The 16,293-nt window shown below is 42.3% G+C and overlaps 1 protein-coding gene across 2 annotated transcripts in view; it reads left to right on the forward strand.

Moving 5' to 3' along the window:
- Positions 1-16,293, forward strand: part of FYN (FYN proto-oncogene, Src family tyrosine kinase) — a 143,490-nt gene that overhangs the window by 45,774 nt on the left and 81,423 nt on the right. For both annotated transcript variants that reach the window (XM_056342803.1, XM_056342806.1), the window contains exon 2: positions 15,719-15,788. The gene's annotated coding sequence lies outside the window, so the exon portion shown is untranslated. The remainder of the gene's footprint in view (positions 1-15,718; positions 15,789-16,293) is intronic.

Consider the following 16,293-nt stretch of genomic DNA (forward strand, 5'->3'; position numbering starts at 1 on the left):
TCTACAAGACCCAGCAGTGCAATGTAACCAACAAGCAAGTCGGTCAAATTGAAGTAGTGAAGAACTGCAGCAGAACAGCCTCTGCATCTCAGGGGTAGGAACAGCTCAGGGTTTTTCTTCATCAGCACTCCCAATTTGTATTGGATCTATACCTCTACAATACGTGATGTCATGTATCAGCTTAATCTAACTCTTTGTGGAATACTGAAGGAGAAATTCTTCTTTTCAAATAATACTTCAAGTGCTGTGAAGGAAGATGCTTGCTTACGACTTGGAGAGTACCAGATGCTATGTTGTGAAAATAAAGGGAAAACATGTTGCATTCTGTTATTTCATTTATGAGAACACTTTATTGTGCCTAATGCTGTTAATCTAAAATTATAAACAAACTTACCCTGATATAGTCTGATTTTCATTATAGACACCAAGTGCTATAACAAATTGGCTTAAGATAATTCTGTCTTTAGCAAATTAGATTGTAATCAACAGATTTATAATTTAATAGTTTCATGATATATGCATACCCTATAGCTTTTAAAGCTTTATTTTCAGTTCAGAGTTCTCATTAGTCTAACTTAGGTTTACTGGTGCAATCATTAGATTTAAGATAGGATAGCCTGGTTTTTTTAATCAACGAAGAGTGTCAGTGTGAGATACTGGAAAGAAACAGTATGAGGGAACCATTTACGAAGGATTTTGTTGCAAAGCTGTTGATGGATGAGATTTAGGGGCCTGTGTTTTGTCTGGGGTTTGGAATGGCAGGGGACAGTGAGGGTATGTAGGATCCCAGCTGGGAAAAGTGAGGTTATTTTAGTCTGAAATAAAGCTTTTGTCAAAAAGTAAAAGCTTCCTGTATATCCCCCCCAAATTTTTTTGTCTTCCTGATAGTTAGGTCTAAACTGTAATCTCTAGACAGTGTGGTACAGTTTATTGGCCAAGTAGCTCTGGTCTCGAGATTTAAAAGCGCAGCAGCGGAACGTTGCCAGATATGGATGTAGAGAATTAATTGCATCTTATTTGTGGAAATATTTAAACAAAAGAAATGACTCTGTCTGCATTCCTGTGTTTTAGTTTCTGATTTGTTTATCAGCTTCTTTGTACTTTGAAACAGCGAACCTGCTCTATTTTGCCTTTTTTTTTCCAATACAGCTTTTTGTTTCATTAGGAAAAGTCATGTGCCTGCAGTTTGCTCAGCTTCTTGTCTGAGCAAACTTGTAGAAATAATTAATTAAGCTTGGAGAGTAAGCAGACTGTAGATCTGGGTCATTTGTAAAAAGTAGGTGAGATTGTGCGATGATTTTGCAAACCTGGCAAGGGGTGTATACGTGGGTGTGGGTTTCTAGCTGGCTGGCAGTGTGTGATCAGGATTCAAGTACGTATAGTTTCATTTTGGAGAATGTATGAAATGTGAGCGTATGTGAACATTCTCTGGTTTGGGATCTTCTGAAGGGCTGGCCTGGAAGAGACCGGAATCTCTCCCCTCCTGGTTTGTCCCTGCACTGTTTCAACGAACTGTAGTCTTTTCCTTATGTATACTCAAATTAAAATGTTGGCTAAGAGTCTGTAATTTAGCTTGTGTGGCTTGAGGAGCCTGGGAGGAGCAGTCCACCTCGGTTATGCGTCAGCAGGACAGGCACAGCTCGGAGCTGTGAGCTGTGGCAAGGCAGCTCTTTCACCATGGCAGGTTGGCAAGGGCGCTGGGGAGGGGTGTCACGGGGGGGGGCTCAAACCCTGAGTGACCTTTTGTGCCCACAGCACAGGGAGACCTTATCTCCAGTACAACTGGAGGTGGCAGGGTGTATGCCTGGGAGCAGCTTCCCCTTCTCCGTGCCCCCCTTCACCCGTGCATTTAGAGTAAAGAGAGGGTTTCTCTGGTTAGAAAGCTGCATTTCATGAGGACAGGAACCAAGAGACAGTTCATTTCTATGGAGAGTTGCTATAAATAGCTTGCTCTGTTAACATAAATTCTTTCACCAAGTGAATCCTACAAACAGGGTTTTGTTCCAAGCTTACAAAATGCTTTATATGCCCTTGTCACTTTATACGTGCTTGTTCAGATGCCAGCACTTCCCCCCTCAAAATGAGAGGTAAGCCTGACACTTGAAGGGTGACACTGCTTTGTAGGCGAAGCGAGGGAGTCAGCCTTCATAAACAGACCTGTTACAGCTTTACTTTTTTGCATCATTGATAGCAAAAGGACCACTGGACATTTTCAAGGCAAGCAAAGGCAGAACTTGCTGAAGTCCATGCTTGCTGGTGTTTAAACCTGGAACAGGGCCACCACGTTTCCTACTGCCTTGCTCTCTACTAATGCTTGCAGTCAGTCTGGGTCAGGAGCTGTAGCTACTGCAAGCCTTGAACGATTCACAGGACTTTTAGGAAGCTTGTAATTGCTCTGCTGTGAATCCTAGAGAGAGAAACAGCTTGCCCAGGAGGGAAAAAGTCTTCTGTTACTGCTGGTGCAGTGGAAACTCTACAGACGTAAATGGTCCCAGCTGTATGATACACATCTGTTACTGCAGAGCTGCAGCTTTTTATTTTCTGCCTCTTACATAGTCTTGGTACTGGAAGCCCTCTCCTTGTGAGATTTTCTGCTTCTGTTTAAATACTTTTCTGCATTTGACTAGCTGATGTTCAGTCCACATCCCGTTCCCCTCTTCGCATGAAACGGCAGTCAGTCAGCTGTTGAAACTTTAACAGAGCTGAATGATATGACTCAGAGGTGTTTGTCTGGAAAAGGGAAGTGATTTGGAGTTCAGGCAGTTGATAAAACACACATGTTTATGAGGAAGCATGCTCTTTCCTGCTTACTGTTCTTTTATTTAAATACATCTGTCTGCTTGTGGAGACTGGACTGCTTTCACTCCCCATACACATATATGACAAGGTCAAATACAATTCCCTTTCATGATACCCTTTTGTGCATGAGGTGCTTCGAAGTACTTGCTATAGCTGTTTGTCTGCATTGGTGGATTAAAAGCGGAGTAAGCAGTGGGTGAGCATGGATGTAACATGGGGAGAGGAAGCAGACCAAATAACCTGGCTGTTGTCCAAGGTGAATACTGCAGCGCGTGGTGAGAAGGGCATGTTGATGTGGCAGACAGCATTTCTGCAAAGGCTATCCAGCTGCACTGCCAGAGGCTCTGTGGGACTGTTGTAGTTCCCAATTCTGTAAAAATATATATGAGAGAAATATGAAGCTGATGTTTTTGGCATGTACAGTTTGATTTTGAAATATGGTTATTGATTAGCTGTTGCTAATTATGTTTGCTGTTGAAATCTTCACAACTGGTCCTTGCAGTGGCTCCCAGATTGTGCAAATGGGTTTTGGAGGGGAAATTAATTAGCTTGCTTGCATACTCAAAAGAAAAAGAAGTCATGCATCTTTGTGACTCTCAGGCATGCATCCCTCTTTTTTTTTGTTTTCCCACCCGCCACCCCCCCCCACCCCCATAGGATTGTTATGGATATGTACTTCCAGGGATTGTACCATCAGCCTGTACCATTCATACATTTTGCAGAGTTCATAATCGAATGCGTTCGCTGCTGAAAGTGGCACACGTGCTGCTCTGAATGCTCCTTCTCAGATGTCTCCTGCTTCTGGTAACCCACATTCTGCAGCTGGGGACTGTGCTTTGGGCGCTGTATGAATGGTGCGTCTTGTGTTCCAGCAAGGCGGCGTGAACTTGATTCGAGGTCAAAATGAAATGTGACATTTCCTAAATGTGCAAGTCCAAACTAGTTACAGCACTAAAAAGCGGAGCCTGTGTGTGCTTTCTGTGTGTTACTCCTCAGCAATTTGTGGTCTGTTTTACTGGGGGCGACGGGGAGGTTGAATGTGCTTTTAGAATCCTGATTACACCTGCAAAACTAAGAGTAGGGAGAAAATAAACCAGTGCCACCTTGTCACTTGGGGGTGCAAAAGACTTACCCTTACAGTACCAAAAATCTGCTTGGTCCAGGGTGAGGGTATCCAGTTTACAGCCAGTGGCCTAGATAAGACCGGCCAGCAAGCTGCTCAGATCTGCAGCCTGCTCTTCCCTGCTCCACTCTTCTTCCCCAAGGTCCTTGCAGGCACAGCGAGAGCAGGCAGTGACCCAGATGCACCGCTCTGAAAGTGCCATTTGTTTCCAGCATTCAGCGTGCTGGCGGATTTGACACATGGCTACACACACATCCATCACTGGACCAAAATACACATCTCCAGTATTGTAAGGCATGCCTTACCACCTAAGTGACTGCTGACAGGGCCAGGAGCTGTCTGCGTGTCCCGTGAGGTGTGTGGCAGTGTGGGTGGTGGGACACCTGCCCTCTGAACGTGGAAGGATTTGTCGAGCTGCACGATGTGGGGCTGGCTACAACAATAATTTTTAAAAAATTGCTTAACTTTTTATGGGGTTAACAGGCAGGCATTTTGCTACTACGTACTCTGTTACCAGGCATGCTATGAGAAAGAAATCAGGGGAAAAGCCTTTTTACACTTCTGGTTTTGGCAGGGAGTGCAGAGCTGTGTTCCTTCTCCTATTCTTCTGACTACAACTTTATTTCAGATTCCTTTGCCTACAGACAGAACCTGTAAACATGTATTTATATACAAATATATATAAAAATCATCGTAGAGTCGTAGATATGTAGTTGTACGTATATACGATTCTTAAGACTGGAACACAAAATGAATGCCCTCTCCCGCTGTCCAAGCTGTAACCTCAGTGAGTCTTTCTTCTTTGTGGAACCCAAGCCATCAAGTCTCATTCAGCATGGCTAAACAGATAACCATTGATACATCCTGCCCTCCTTCCACCTGCAGTTCTCCCCGGTATCTCCCGCCACTGTTGCCATGGGCAACACCAGTGTCCCTCAGTCAGGCCAAAATCTGTCCATCTCCCAGTTCCCTCTGTCTTTACTCTGAGACCAGCAGATTCTTCCTTCGTACTGTCTCTTAAGAAATGCCCTGTGCTATTCAGACTACACTGTTGAAATTCACATCTAAGTGCTCATTTGATGTCTTGAATTACTGCAACATCCTGTTCTCTGGCCTCTTCAAATTATAATTCCAGCTATTCTGAATGTCTTTGCAGAAGGAATTTGTCCCACTTCCTCATTTTTTTTAACATTGTACCCTCTCCTATGCATTCATCTACCGGTTCCTTCATTATTCAAGACAAAGATGCCCATCTTCGCCACCAAAGCCCCTCGCTCCCTCTGCTTCTCATTCACCAGCCAGCTCTGAAAGGGCATCTTGCTCCTCCAGCCACCCATGATGCCTGTCTCTCCAGCACAAACAAGTTGTTTTCTAACAAGTGGTTATGGATTTTCTGCTAACCTAACCCACCGCATTAATGCTGGCAAGACTACCTTCTTCTTTAGAATCCTCTTTTTTTTTTTTTTTTTTTTTTTTCTGGAATGCAGGTGATGCAGAGTCCCTGCCTGAGGCAGTTCACCACCCATCTTTTGTTTTCAGAGCACGGCACTTGTACAAATACTAAGCACTCCTTGGAGGAATGTTAGACCTTATTGAGATTAAGGCCTTAACCAGCATCTCCTGTCATTGCAGGCTTTTAAAAATAGGCTCAACATGCATGGTAATAGCAGCATTGTAACCATGGCAATGCAAGGAAGGCAGAGTTTCCAGGCAGGGATCTCTTATCAGACCAGCTGGCATGTGGCTGAGGGCTGGACCAGGGCGACACCAGGCTGAGGTTTCAGGCTCAGGAAGAGACTCAGAGCCCCAAAGCATGTCTGCTTTCCCCCAACTGGGTCAGGAGGCCTAATAAAAAAAATAATGTAAGTGTAGTTGATCCTGCCTTGAGCAGGGAAGCAGCCTAGAATGGTCATTCAAGGTCCTTTTAATCCTGTGGCTATAATAGGGAGAGCCGACTTCTTCTCTGTGTGTTGTGCATTCAAGCATATGCTGATCTTCTGCTGATATCAACAGAAGGTCTCTGAATAAAGAAACCAGAATATCCTCGTTAAGGATCTGCTTGGAGGATGTGAGAGTAATATATTGCTCTTTGAGCGGAGGCTGACTTTGTGCAGCAATAAAACAAGAATATTAAACAGGAAGCCAATGACACTTCTGAAACATGCCTGAGACAGTAATCCAGATGCTGTTTGGGGATATAGTGTAGCCCTTAAGCCTTACATCTATGCTACCTTTTTTTTTTTTTTTTTTTTTATATACTGCATCTGTGTAGTTGGGGGTGGGGAGGGGGAGCACAGCAAGAAGAAAACCAGATTTTTTAGCCCAGTTTCCTGAGGAAGTGGGGGTTAGGTTGTTAACTTGGTGTGTCTGTGCACCAGTCTCCTCTTTATAGCTTTGCAGGCTGTGTCCAGCCAGGGAGTGGACTTCAGGGATAGCATCTGTCTTCCCGGTCCTTTCTCCAGTGCATTAGCTGCTGCGAGATGGGCTGGATGCGGGGCAGCAGGGGCAGTTAGCTGGCACCTGCGACAAGGTGTACCCAGCAAATGTGGCTCGATACTGGGCATCCAGTGGTCTGGGGGAACCAGGAGCACTGGGATGTAGCCTAGGAGGGAATCGTGCTATAAATTTAGCATTACAAGCCCAAACGGGCTGGAAATCCAGTTTAATTAGTTCCACCGCTCAGGCATTTGCTTAATCTTGAAAAACAAAACAGAAAAAGTAGCAGTGTGTGTGTGTGTGTGTGTTAGACTAAATAGCAATGACATTTAAAATCCAAAGAATATTTCAGCAAAATAAATGCTTTTGTGTGGCTTTTGTATTGAAAAGAGGTTTATATTAATGTAGCACAATTGTATGTATTCTAGTTCACACTGGGACGCTCACTTTCTAAGGGGAGACCTGTATTTAAGGGCAGCATGAAAGAATAGAGACTTGATCCCGCGCTTAAGGCTGAAGCATTATGTCACTGCAAAATCTTTTTATTTGTACTTCTAGTGTGTTGTCCTGAGAATTTAATTTCCTGTTTTTCATTATGAGAGAGTCTTTTTTGGAAGCCACTAGAGAGCAGGAGGATTTTTTTTGAACATAAACTGTCAGAATACAGTGACTTTTGGGGGTTTGGCGTTTGGGTTTTTTTTTCTTTCCCAGATACAGAACTCGCCAACATGAAATCTTATCATTAAAGTAAGTAAATAAATAATAAAGTAGCATGAGAGACAGCCCTCTCTTTCTCACTTTTCCCCACCCTCAGCCCATTGGTGATTTTTCCTGGGTTTTGTAGTGATGCTTCTCAGATTTAAAGCGCTTATTCCCTTCCGCTTTTTGTTATGTGACAACCAAGGACCTTATTTATTTGCTTTACTTGTCTCACTAATAAAAAAACCCCACAGAATGTCACATTTTCTGTTCTTCCATTTCCAGTACTCCTGTTTATTTTGAAACTTCCAGAAAGAGATAAAAACAGCTTAAGAAAAATGCTCTCCAGAGCAATCCTTTAAAGAGCAACAAACAAACATTGCAGATTGGTCCTAAAGGCTGTGCTTCCTTTCTGGGGAGAGAGGGAGGTGGGGAGAGAGGATGTTTTCTTCCTAGCTTTGCTCTAATCATCCGATCTGGGATTTGATAAGCTCCACAAGTCTGAAACTGCTGCCTCCTCTTGTCTTCCCCCTTCCTGCCTCTCAGAAGATTAAAGTGAACATGGCAAAAAGGAAACAGTTTATTTTCAGCTCGTTGTAGTTAATAATTAGTTTACAGCGCAGCATTTTCATTGTTTGTGTTTCAGTCGTGTTGCTGTATTCTTTTCTTACACTGTTTACTTTTTGCTTCACGGGCTTTCTTTGATACAGAAATAGATTTACAAATAGCTCACTCTTGCAAACTTCCAGCCTCTTTCAACATTTTCATATTTCATATCAGGAAATGTGACCACATGTAGGTGGCGTAGCTTTTGCGAAGACATGCTTTGCCTTCCACCCCCGCAGCTCATGGGGCACAATTGCAGAATATACCATGCTTTTGTTTCACTCTTGGACAATTCTGAAATTACAGTAGTTAGGAAAACCAAATGTACAAAATCTGGAATGATTAATCCATGAAAGTATTACATGTACAAGATATAAATATTATTTGACATACTCAAAATCAGCCAAATCTATGAACTGACTGAACTACAAGAAGTTCTTAGTAATACATGATTCCCTTTTCACCCCCAATTTGTCCTAAGGGTATAGGATACATGCTGAATTCTTTAAGCCTTTAAAGCCTGGAAGTAAATTGGCCAGGACTTAAAACTGTTTCTTCCCATGTGTGTATTTTTTATCATTTCTTGCACAATGGGAATGGCTGACATTATGGGTACTATAGTATTGCAACATTAGCATATATATATTCTGTATATGCTGTATATGTATGTGTTCATTTTCATTGTACGTCATGTATGTAATGTCCTTAATTAAAACTTTGCACACTGGTTAAAGCACAAAAATCTTTATTGCATAACTAAGATTCTCTCTTAAGAAGGAAGGGAAAAATTGTTTAAAAACCCAATTGTTTATAAAACAAATGTTTGTATATAAAAACCTATATTTACATTGCAATGTAATTGCACTTCTACATCACCTGTACTGCTTTTGCAGAGGGTTTGTAAATATGCTGTTTAGCCAGTTTCTGCTAAAGGTACTTTAGGGTCAATCCTGTATCTTCAGAAGAAAAACATTTTCTTCTTTGAGACAAACTGCAAAATCAATTATTGAAACAAAAGTCTCAAAAATCTTATGTTATGTTTGCCTTTTTTTTTTCTCCTTGCTACCATTTTTAACTTTCATAATGATGTGAGTGCTTATTTCTGGCCACAGAAGCGGTTCACTGATGCTACTGGGATATTAGGAAGTAGTGATGTGCAGGCTGAGGGTGCGGGAGAGGGACACGGCGCTGGCTCCAGCCACTGTGTCCCTGCCTTTCTGTCTGCCTGAGCTCTCCCTCAGCTCCAGGGGTACCCAGCAGCGTTCCTAGGAGCCAGCTCAGAGGGTTGGAGAGTGCAATCTATTTTTAGGACTATGGGTCCATTCATTTATTTTTTAAATAATTGTTTGGGGCATAGTACTTCTCATTTTTCTGCAAAGAGAGATGGCAAGCCCTCTTCCTGCAGTTAATGAACTCATTTTTCTACTCTTCTGAGAACTAAAGTATGTTGCTGCAATCACATGTTTCTCATATATGAGTAACGTTCTCAGACTAATGCATGCTCAGTATTGAGCTTGCTAATAGCTTCCCCTATTGATTGCTCAGCCCTCATGATTGCCGACAGCCACCGACCCAGGGGCAAGCAGTTCCAGTGGGGCAGCCAAGTTACGCGGTACCCACGCTAGCTTTCAGCTTACAAGAGATACAGTCTTGCTTCTCTCCTAAGATTGCAAGGGATGCTTCAGATGGTGGCATCTTCTCCAAACAGTTTCAAAGGGCAGGATTTAGGAATGGGCCATGAGTGCCGTCCCCTTCGCCTTTCTGTCCCTGGTACCCTTGCAGTGCTGTGCTTCACTTGCTCACCGTAACCGCTAACTGTCCCACCGAGTGGTTCTTAATGCTTTTGGCATCTTCTGATTCATTGCATCTGCCTCTGCTACCTCTCTGTACGCATCCAGGCACCCTACCTGTATTGGCACTTTCCATGCATGTTTTCAGATCCCAGCTCCTTTATGCTTTCAGCTCTCTGCTGTGTTACAAAGCGACTTGATGCCTGGAAAAGCAACTGTGAATGTAAGGAATATTTAGTTTAGTTTATCCTGCTTGGAAGTTGAGAGAGGAAAAAGGTTCTAATATCACTGATACTGAGCTGGCAATATTGGAGGGCTTAAACTGCCTGTGGGAATGAAGCATCCCAGGGAGAAGGAGAATAAGCAGCATGCTTCAGCAGGGCTAGAAGCCACAGGACACCCAGGACATGGGGACCAGCTGACAGCAACATATCTGCTAATGATAAGCCAATAGATACAATGTGTGAGGAGATTAAGGTGGTACAGAAATGAAGCAGTTCAGCTTTATGATCTTTAACACAGTTTATGTGTTTTTTGACTTCGTAGCTCCATTTTATAAAAGTAGAAAAAGTTCAAGCAAAGACTTCATTTTTCTGATGTTTTTCTCCTGTTTCGTGTTTCTTAGGACTTGTTGCCACTGTAACAGTGACTTTGGATCTGAGTTCCTCCTGTTCCAAACAGAAAGGGCAGCAGTTTGAAAGATGTGTTCATAAGACAGCCACAAGTTTGATGGTGCAGACAAACATTTTTGTTCTGAAACTACTCATCTACTTTGGGACTCCTTTAAGAGAGGGACCTAGTTATCCTTATTTACACCCTACAACTGCATGAAGCTTTCAATAAACTGTTTTAGAAATCCAGTGACTTTCACATGAAAAAATGCAGGGTGCCTGTCCCATAGCCACTGTCCTCTTTCCAAGTTTTGGCACCATTGCATGGGAGGACAAACCACAAAATGGTAGTATTTAGTCTTAGTAGAGTCTTCTAATGGTGTTGCTGGGTTTTTTTCCTCTGCTGTTTTCCAGGGTTGTGCCTGAACTCGTTGCAAGAGTTGCTTCCCGTGGGAGCTCCCTCCTTCTGCTGCTCAGCTCTGCCCCCTTCCCACCCCTGCACCCCCCACCCCCGACTTTTTCAAATCCTGTGCCTGCTATCTGGGACCCTCACTTAGCAAGGGGTAGTTTCAGGCTAACAGGGAAGCTCCATCTCTGTCTGAGAGCAAGCCTATAAGCTTCCCTTAAACTTTAAATATTTTATTCTTGGAAAGCTTTCAGATGTTTGCAGGATAAAGGGTCTTTATACGTAATCTGGCATTGCACAGTAAAAGATTGCTTTATGTAAGTTAAGATGTGCTGTTCCTTTTTAAACTGGCCATATAAAGTCAGCATGCAGAAGACTGTTTTTCTTGTGTTCAGTGTTGCACTTAGAAGGGTTTTTTATAATGTTTTGCAGTTTTGGTAGGATTAGAAATCTTGAAGTGGTGGGAACAGGCTGAAAATGCTGCACCCTTGGCAAAACTGAACATGCACGCCTCCGTACGTTCGTTGAAATACCAGTGTCAGCAGCCTCCCAGGTAACAGAGTCCTCAACCTTGTTTAAAAAGGGTAACCCAAGACTCTTGTTACTGTAGGGCCATAGTAACCTACTACTGAAAAATACTTTCTGGACTAATTCATGGCCCAAATCTATGTAATACCATGTGCTAGAAAATAAGCACTAATGACATTACCACATATGACAAAGGAAGGCTATTCCTCTGCAGAATAACCAACAATTTCTTTACAAAGTGGATCCAACTCATTTATTGGTTACACATCCTCATCCCGGTATGTTCATTTGTAGACTGTTCTTCAACCTGAAAACCTTCATCTTCCCAGTTTTACCAAGTAAAATAGCAGCCAAACACCAGGGATGCCTGCTTCTACATGAGGTTTGAAAAAACAGCAGCAGAAGCATTTTACTAATAGAAAACTGACAGATGCTTATCATTATGTAGATTTTCTGCTGTGTTCGAGTATCATAAACTCAATTGCGTCTACTAGCATTTGAAAAATACTTAAGACCACTTCCTCCAGCTGAGTGAAGCTCACATGAACTGCAACAACTGCAGCATGCACTAGACCAGAATCCTCCATGTAACTGTTTTTATGCCTTAAATCTTGTTTTTGTCTGTTTTAAATGGTGGGTAAATTGTCACTGAAAAATTTTTGCTTTAATGAAAAATCAGGGGGTTTGTGGGTTCACATCTGGGGTTGTTCACAGTTGACTTGATCCAATGATCCTTGAGGTTGTTGGGTGTTAATAGATTTGGGAGTGCAGGCTTGAGAAAAATGTAGTTACTATGTTGTTGTCGTCAGTGATTTCTCTTTTGCCAGTAGTAATAAACTTAATTCTGATCTGGGTATGAACTGCCAAAAACTTACCTGGAAGCTGATGAAAAAAACCAGGGTTTGTCTCATGAAGCAGGCAACGTCATGAAACAAAGCACAAACGATGTATGTTTGTGCTAGTCATCACATCCTGTTTCACAAAATACTTGTTACTTTAAAAGAAAGTAACTTTTACACAAGGCTACATAAAAGCACTGCTGGTATGTATGCAACACTGGGAGGAGAGTATGGGTTTTTGGTAAGGATTTCCAATTTGTTGAAGCTGGTGCTGCTTGCAGGAAAAGGCTGTTCCTGGCAGATAACCCTCATTATCTCCCAACAGTGTTTTGTTTTTCTTTAAAGTTTCGGTTCAAGTCTCTTTGAGATTCAGAACAACTTTTCATGTATGTTAGTGTGCTAAGTATTTTACCACATCTTACCATTCAAGAGGAGATGCTTGGACAGCTTTTGGTTGGACACTGCTTGCATATTGGCAGTGATGTGTGTGTCACAGTTTGGGGTGACCCTGTTATAAATATTTTGGATTGGGATGGGTAGCAAGTTGCAGCTATGACGTTGCTTAAATCTAATACTATTCACCTGATCATACATTAAAAACAGGCTTATTCTTTATTGATTTTAGATGGGAAGCAGAAGGAGAGTTCAGTGTGAATTTTTTCAGAAAAAAGTTTTTATTCTCAACACTTTTCCTTCACCTGCAACTTCTCTTCCTTCCCCGCTCTTCCTCTGGCTGGGGTAACAAACAAACCTAAACGTTTACTATATGCCATTCCGCTGGTGCCAGTAGGCTGTTGGATATTAGGGTATACTTTTGTACACTTATAGCCAACTCTTCATAACCAAAGCAAATCAAAACCTTGCATGGTAAATGCCTTCTTTTAAAAGAACTATTTGTGAAAATAGACTTATCTGAAAGAAGGGCACCTTTCACTGAGTATCCAGATGGCTACCTCCGAATTTTCATTTTTCTGAAGCACAGAAACTTGGGAAGGCAAGCTCCCTTCTATTAGTGATTCTGGTCAGAGAAACCTTTTGTCACCTCTTCTATTTATTATACTAATTGCAAAATAAGTCAAAATTGGTGTGCCTCAAAGTGTATATTCATTTAATTTGCACCTCCTATGCTGTAGTCTCCAAAGTCAGAAAAGCTTTTCTGAAAAGTGCCGGTCAGAATTTTGAGATAAGTAACATTACCCAAAGCCTTTAAGAAAAAGAAATATTCCTCCTACATGCTTAGGTAGAACAAAAATCATTAAGGCTAAAGCAGAATTTTGTACAGACCCCAGACTGAATACAAAGAAAGAGCTAATAATCTTTGGCTTTCTCTGCAAACCACATCCAGCCCTCATCCCCAGCTATGCAGCAAAAAATGTTCCCTTCCCTTCTCCCTTCCTGCCCCACTCAGCCCCCAAATACCTCATCTCCTTTGTAGCCAGACAGACAGGGCATGCTTTGCATCATCTTCTAAAATCAAGCAAAAAGTGTCCCCTGGAAAAATCTCAAGTTTTCTACCTGCCATCCCCAAAGTTCAAAGGATCTTGCAAGGCTGGAGATGTGGCAAATTGTGTCTCTGCCTCAGATTTAACCAGGCACCCCTTTACCCAGCTCTCTTGCGAGTTTTTGTCATACGTGGCCTCAATGGAGGCCTTGGACTAGACTCCTTTAGCACGGCTTGCAGGCAGCTGCCTTAATCCAGTACCAGAACACTGGTGCTTTACTGTTGCTTGAAACTAGCACTACAGCCACATAAGTGGACCTGCAAGTCCCCAAATCCTACATCTGCCTGTCTGTCCTTTCCTCCCTTTCTCCCCACTGCCAGCATGGGCTTTTTGTTTTGCAGTTACTTTGCAAACTGGACTAAAGAATTCACCCAGTTTGTTTTAATCCTGGTTGTTGCACAGGCGTTTGTGCTGGGGGGGGCAGAAGGAGGGCTGCCGGGGCTGCATCCAGAAGCTCCGCACCAGCGCTGGGAGCGGGGGGGCTTGGCCCGTTTTGGCAGCAGCGTTGGCCCCTGTCATTCAAGTATTCATGGGACCGGCAGTGTGGAGTACAGAGTTTCCCTTCTTTGTCACTTCTCTGAGGAGTTTATTAAATCAGTCTCTTGGTGTAGAAGAAAATAATGAGCTAATCCGGAGTCGAGGTGCTATTGGATTGTTTCAGACCTGGCTCATCTCTTAAGCTCCTAACTTTTCTGCATGCAGATGTTATCCAATTAGTTCGGAGGCAGAAGTAGAGTTTCTTGACTTGGTTTTTTCTTTCCAGGCCAAATGCCTGGAAGCTAGGGAGGGAAATAGATGGCACTGGAATAATAACCACCTTCCTCGAGTTTGAGCAAAGCAGTTAAGACCCATCTTTTTTTCAGTGTTTTTGCAAATTCTGCCAAGCTGTACAAAAGGTGTCGGGGGAGGGGGTGTGTGTTGGGTTTTCTTCTTTATTCCTTGATATGCCCATTTTTTCTTCTCAACCACTGAACAAAGAAAGCAAGCAGAGAAGACGATGCTTTGGTTTGTAATTTTGTGATTAAAAATGTCTGTTCCTAAAATCTCTCACAACAGTCTCTTCTGATTTGTAATGATTCCTTTTTTTTTTTTTCATTCTTTCCCCACCCTGAACTCTGCACCCAAAATGTAGTCTCAGCCTTATGAGATCAGACGACTGCTTGCTAATCGGGGTTTAGAGCAGTGTAATCCAGTTGCCCTGTTTTGAGGATGATTTATTTCATTATTCCTTAATATTTTCTTAACTACTTTTCATGTAATTATGACCAGTAAAAGTAATTTGACCTAAGAAGCCATTCTGCCTTCCTGTCCTGCAGATACCTACAGCATTCTTCAGGAGAGGTGCCGGTGCAAAGATCTGCTGCTTCTGCAGCTGAGGCAGGTTTCCACGATCAATAATGCAGGGCTCCAAGTTATCTGTGTCTAGCTGTAAAGTTACTCATCCAGCAGTAATTTCACAGATGCCTCTCTCATGGAAAATTCAGCCATGTACTCGAGGGGGAATGAGAGTTTAAAGCAGTTCAGATTCGGTCTGGCTTCACTGGTGTGGACACCTGGGCACTGAAACGTGTGTCCTTCTCTGTTTCCTGTACAGTACCACTCCCAAACTGAACACCAGCAGCATCATAGCTCCTCCATCCTCTAGGAGTCTACAAACTAAACATTTTAACATTGTCGTTTGTCTATGCTCCATGAGTTGTTCTTTCAAAGATTTCACCTCAAGGAAAAATCAGGAGTAGCTGTCATTTGAAATTTATTCCGGGTTGGCAAAATGATGGCATTTGTCACTTCTACTCTCCATCTTCTTCAAACTGGTCCTAATGTGTGTCAAACTGGATACTGCGTTGAATTCTCCCTCTTTGTTCTTCTAGAGAGCACTGAGTAATTAATATAGTCTAAAAATGTAATGTGGCACAAAACCTTTTTTTTCTCTTTCTGTAGTTTTCAAACAAGGAGGCTGCCAAGAGCCTTAAGTGCATCATATTTCAAAAACATTTTGATAAAGCACAATTACTATGATACTGGGTTGACCAGTTTTCTTAGGGCTGGATCTAAAATAATTGGCACACTTGCTGTATGCTGCTGCACATTTCATGTTGTTGACCTCGTCTCCCTGAAATCTGAATCGCTGTTCTATCAGTGACAGTGATGTGTCTGAGCAGTCTGAGGGAGTCCTGCAATTATTTTAATATTTCACACAATACCGGTGGAGTTTAATAATTAGTCCTGAAGATTCAAATCCAGTTACTTCCTTCTCTAAAACAGGAAAAATAGTGATAGTTAGGTGTTAAATGCTAGCAAAGTGAAGAAAGAAGTGTAACATAATTTGTGGTGTTCCAGTCACTGATTTTTAATTTCTCTTTCTCTCTTATTTTACAGGGCATGTTTTCAAGCCATTTTTGAGGAAATGTGGTGAATGTAAACTTTTTCTGTTTGGGGGGAATTTCTGGTAAGTTGTGCTGTCTTTATCAATTTTGGTTTTCAATGGGAATTTCAGAAAGATTGTTTTAGCTTTTTTCAGTTTTAATTTTTCTAGCTGATGGGAAATACAGAGACGTAGTTGATTAGATGTGTGGTTTTTCCTCTGGTATGGTGACTCGCAGTATGAGAAGCACTGACACAAAACACCATGCTAGGCCTCAGGGCGAGGAATGTAGTTTCATTTGCTTGGGTGGCATCTGCTCGTTGTGTTTGTAGCTGCTATATTCTCCCGAAGACTGGGCTAAAACCTAGAACAGAAGAAACACAAAAGACTAATTTAAAAACAAGGGGAACAAAAGAGCATGCTAGTGCTATAAAAAAATCAGGAGCAAAAATAATATAGAGGTAGCGTATACCTCCCAAAGTGGTGGGAGTACCCAGTCACTGAAATCTTCCCATCCTTTCCCAGGATGTCTGACTGGCACACTTGCCTCATGGGATGATTTGCTTATGCCTGAGATAAGGAGGTAGTT

The sequence above is a fragment of the Falco biarmicus genome, chromosome 6 (genome assembly GCF_023638135.1).
Source record: "Falco biarmicus isolate bFalBia1 chromosome 6, bFalBia1.pri, whole genome shotgun sequence".
Classification (NCBI taxonomy): domain Eukaryota; kingdom Metazoa; phylum Chordata; class Aves; order Falconiformes; family Falconidae; genus Falco; species Falco biarmicus.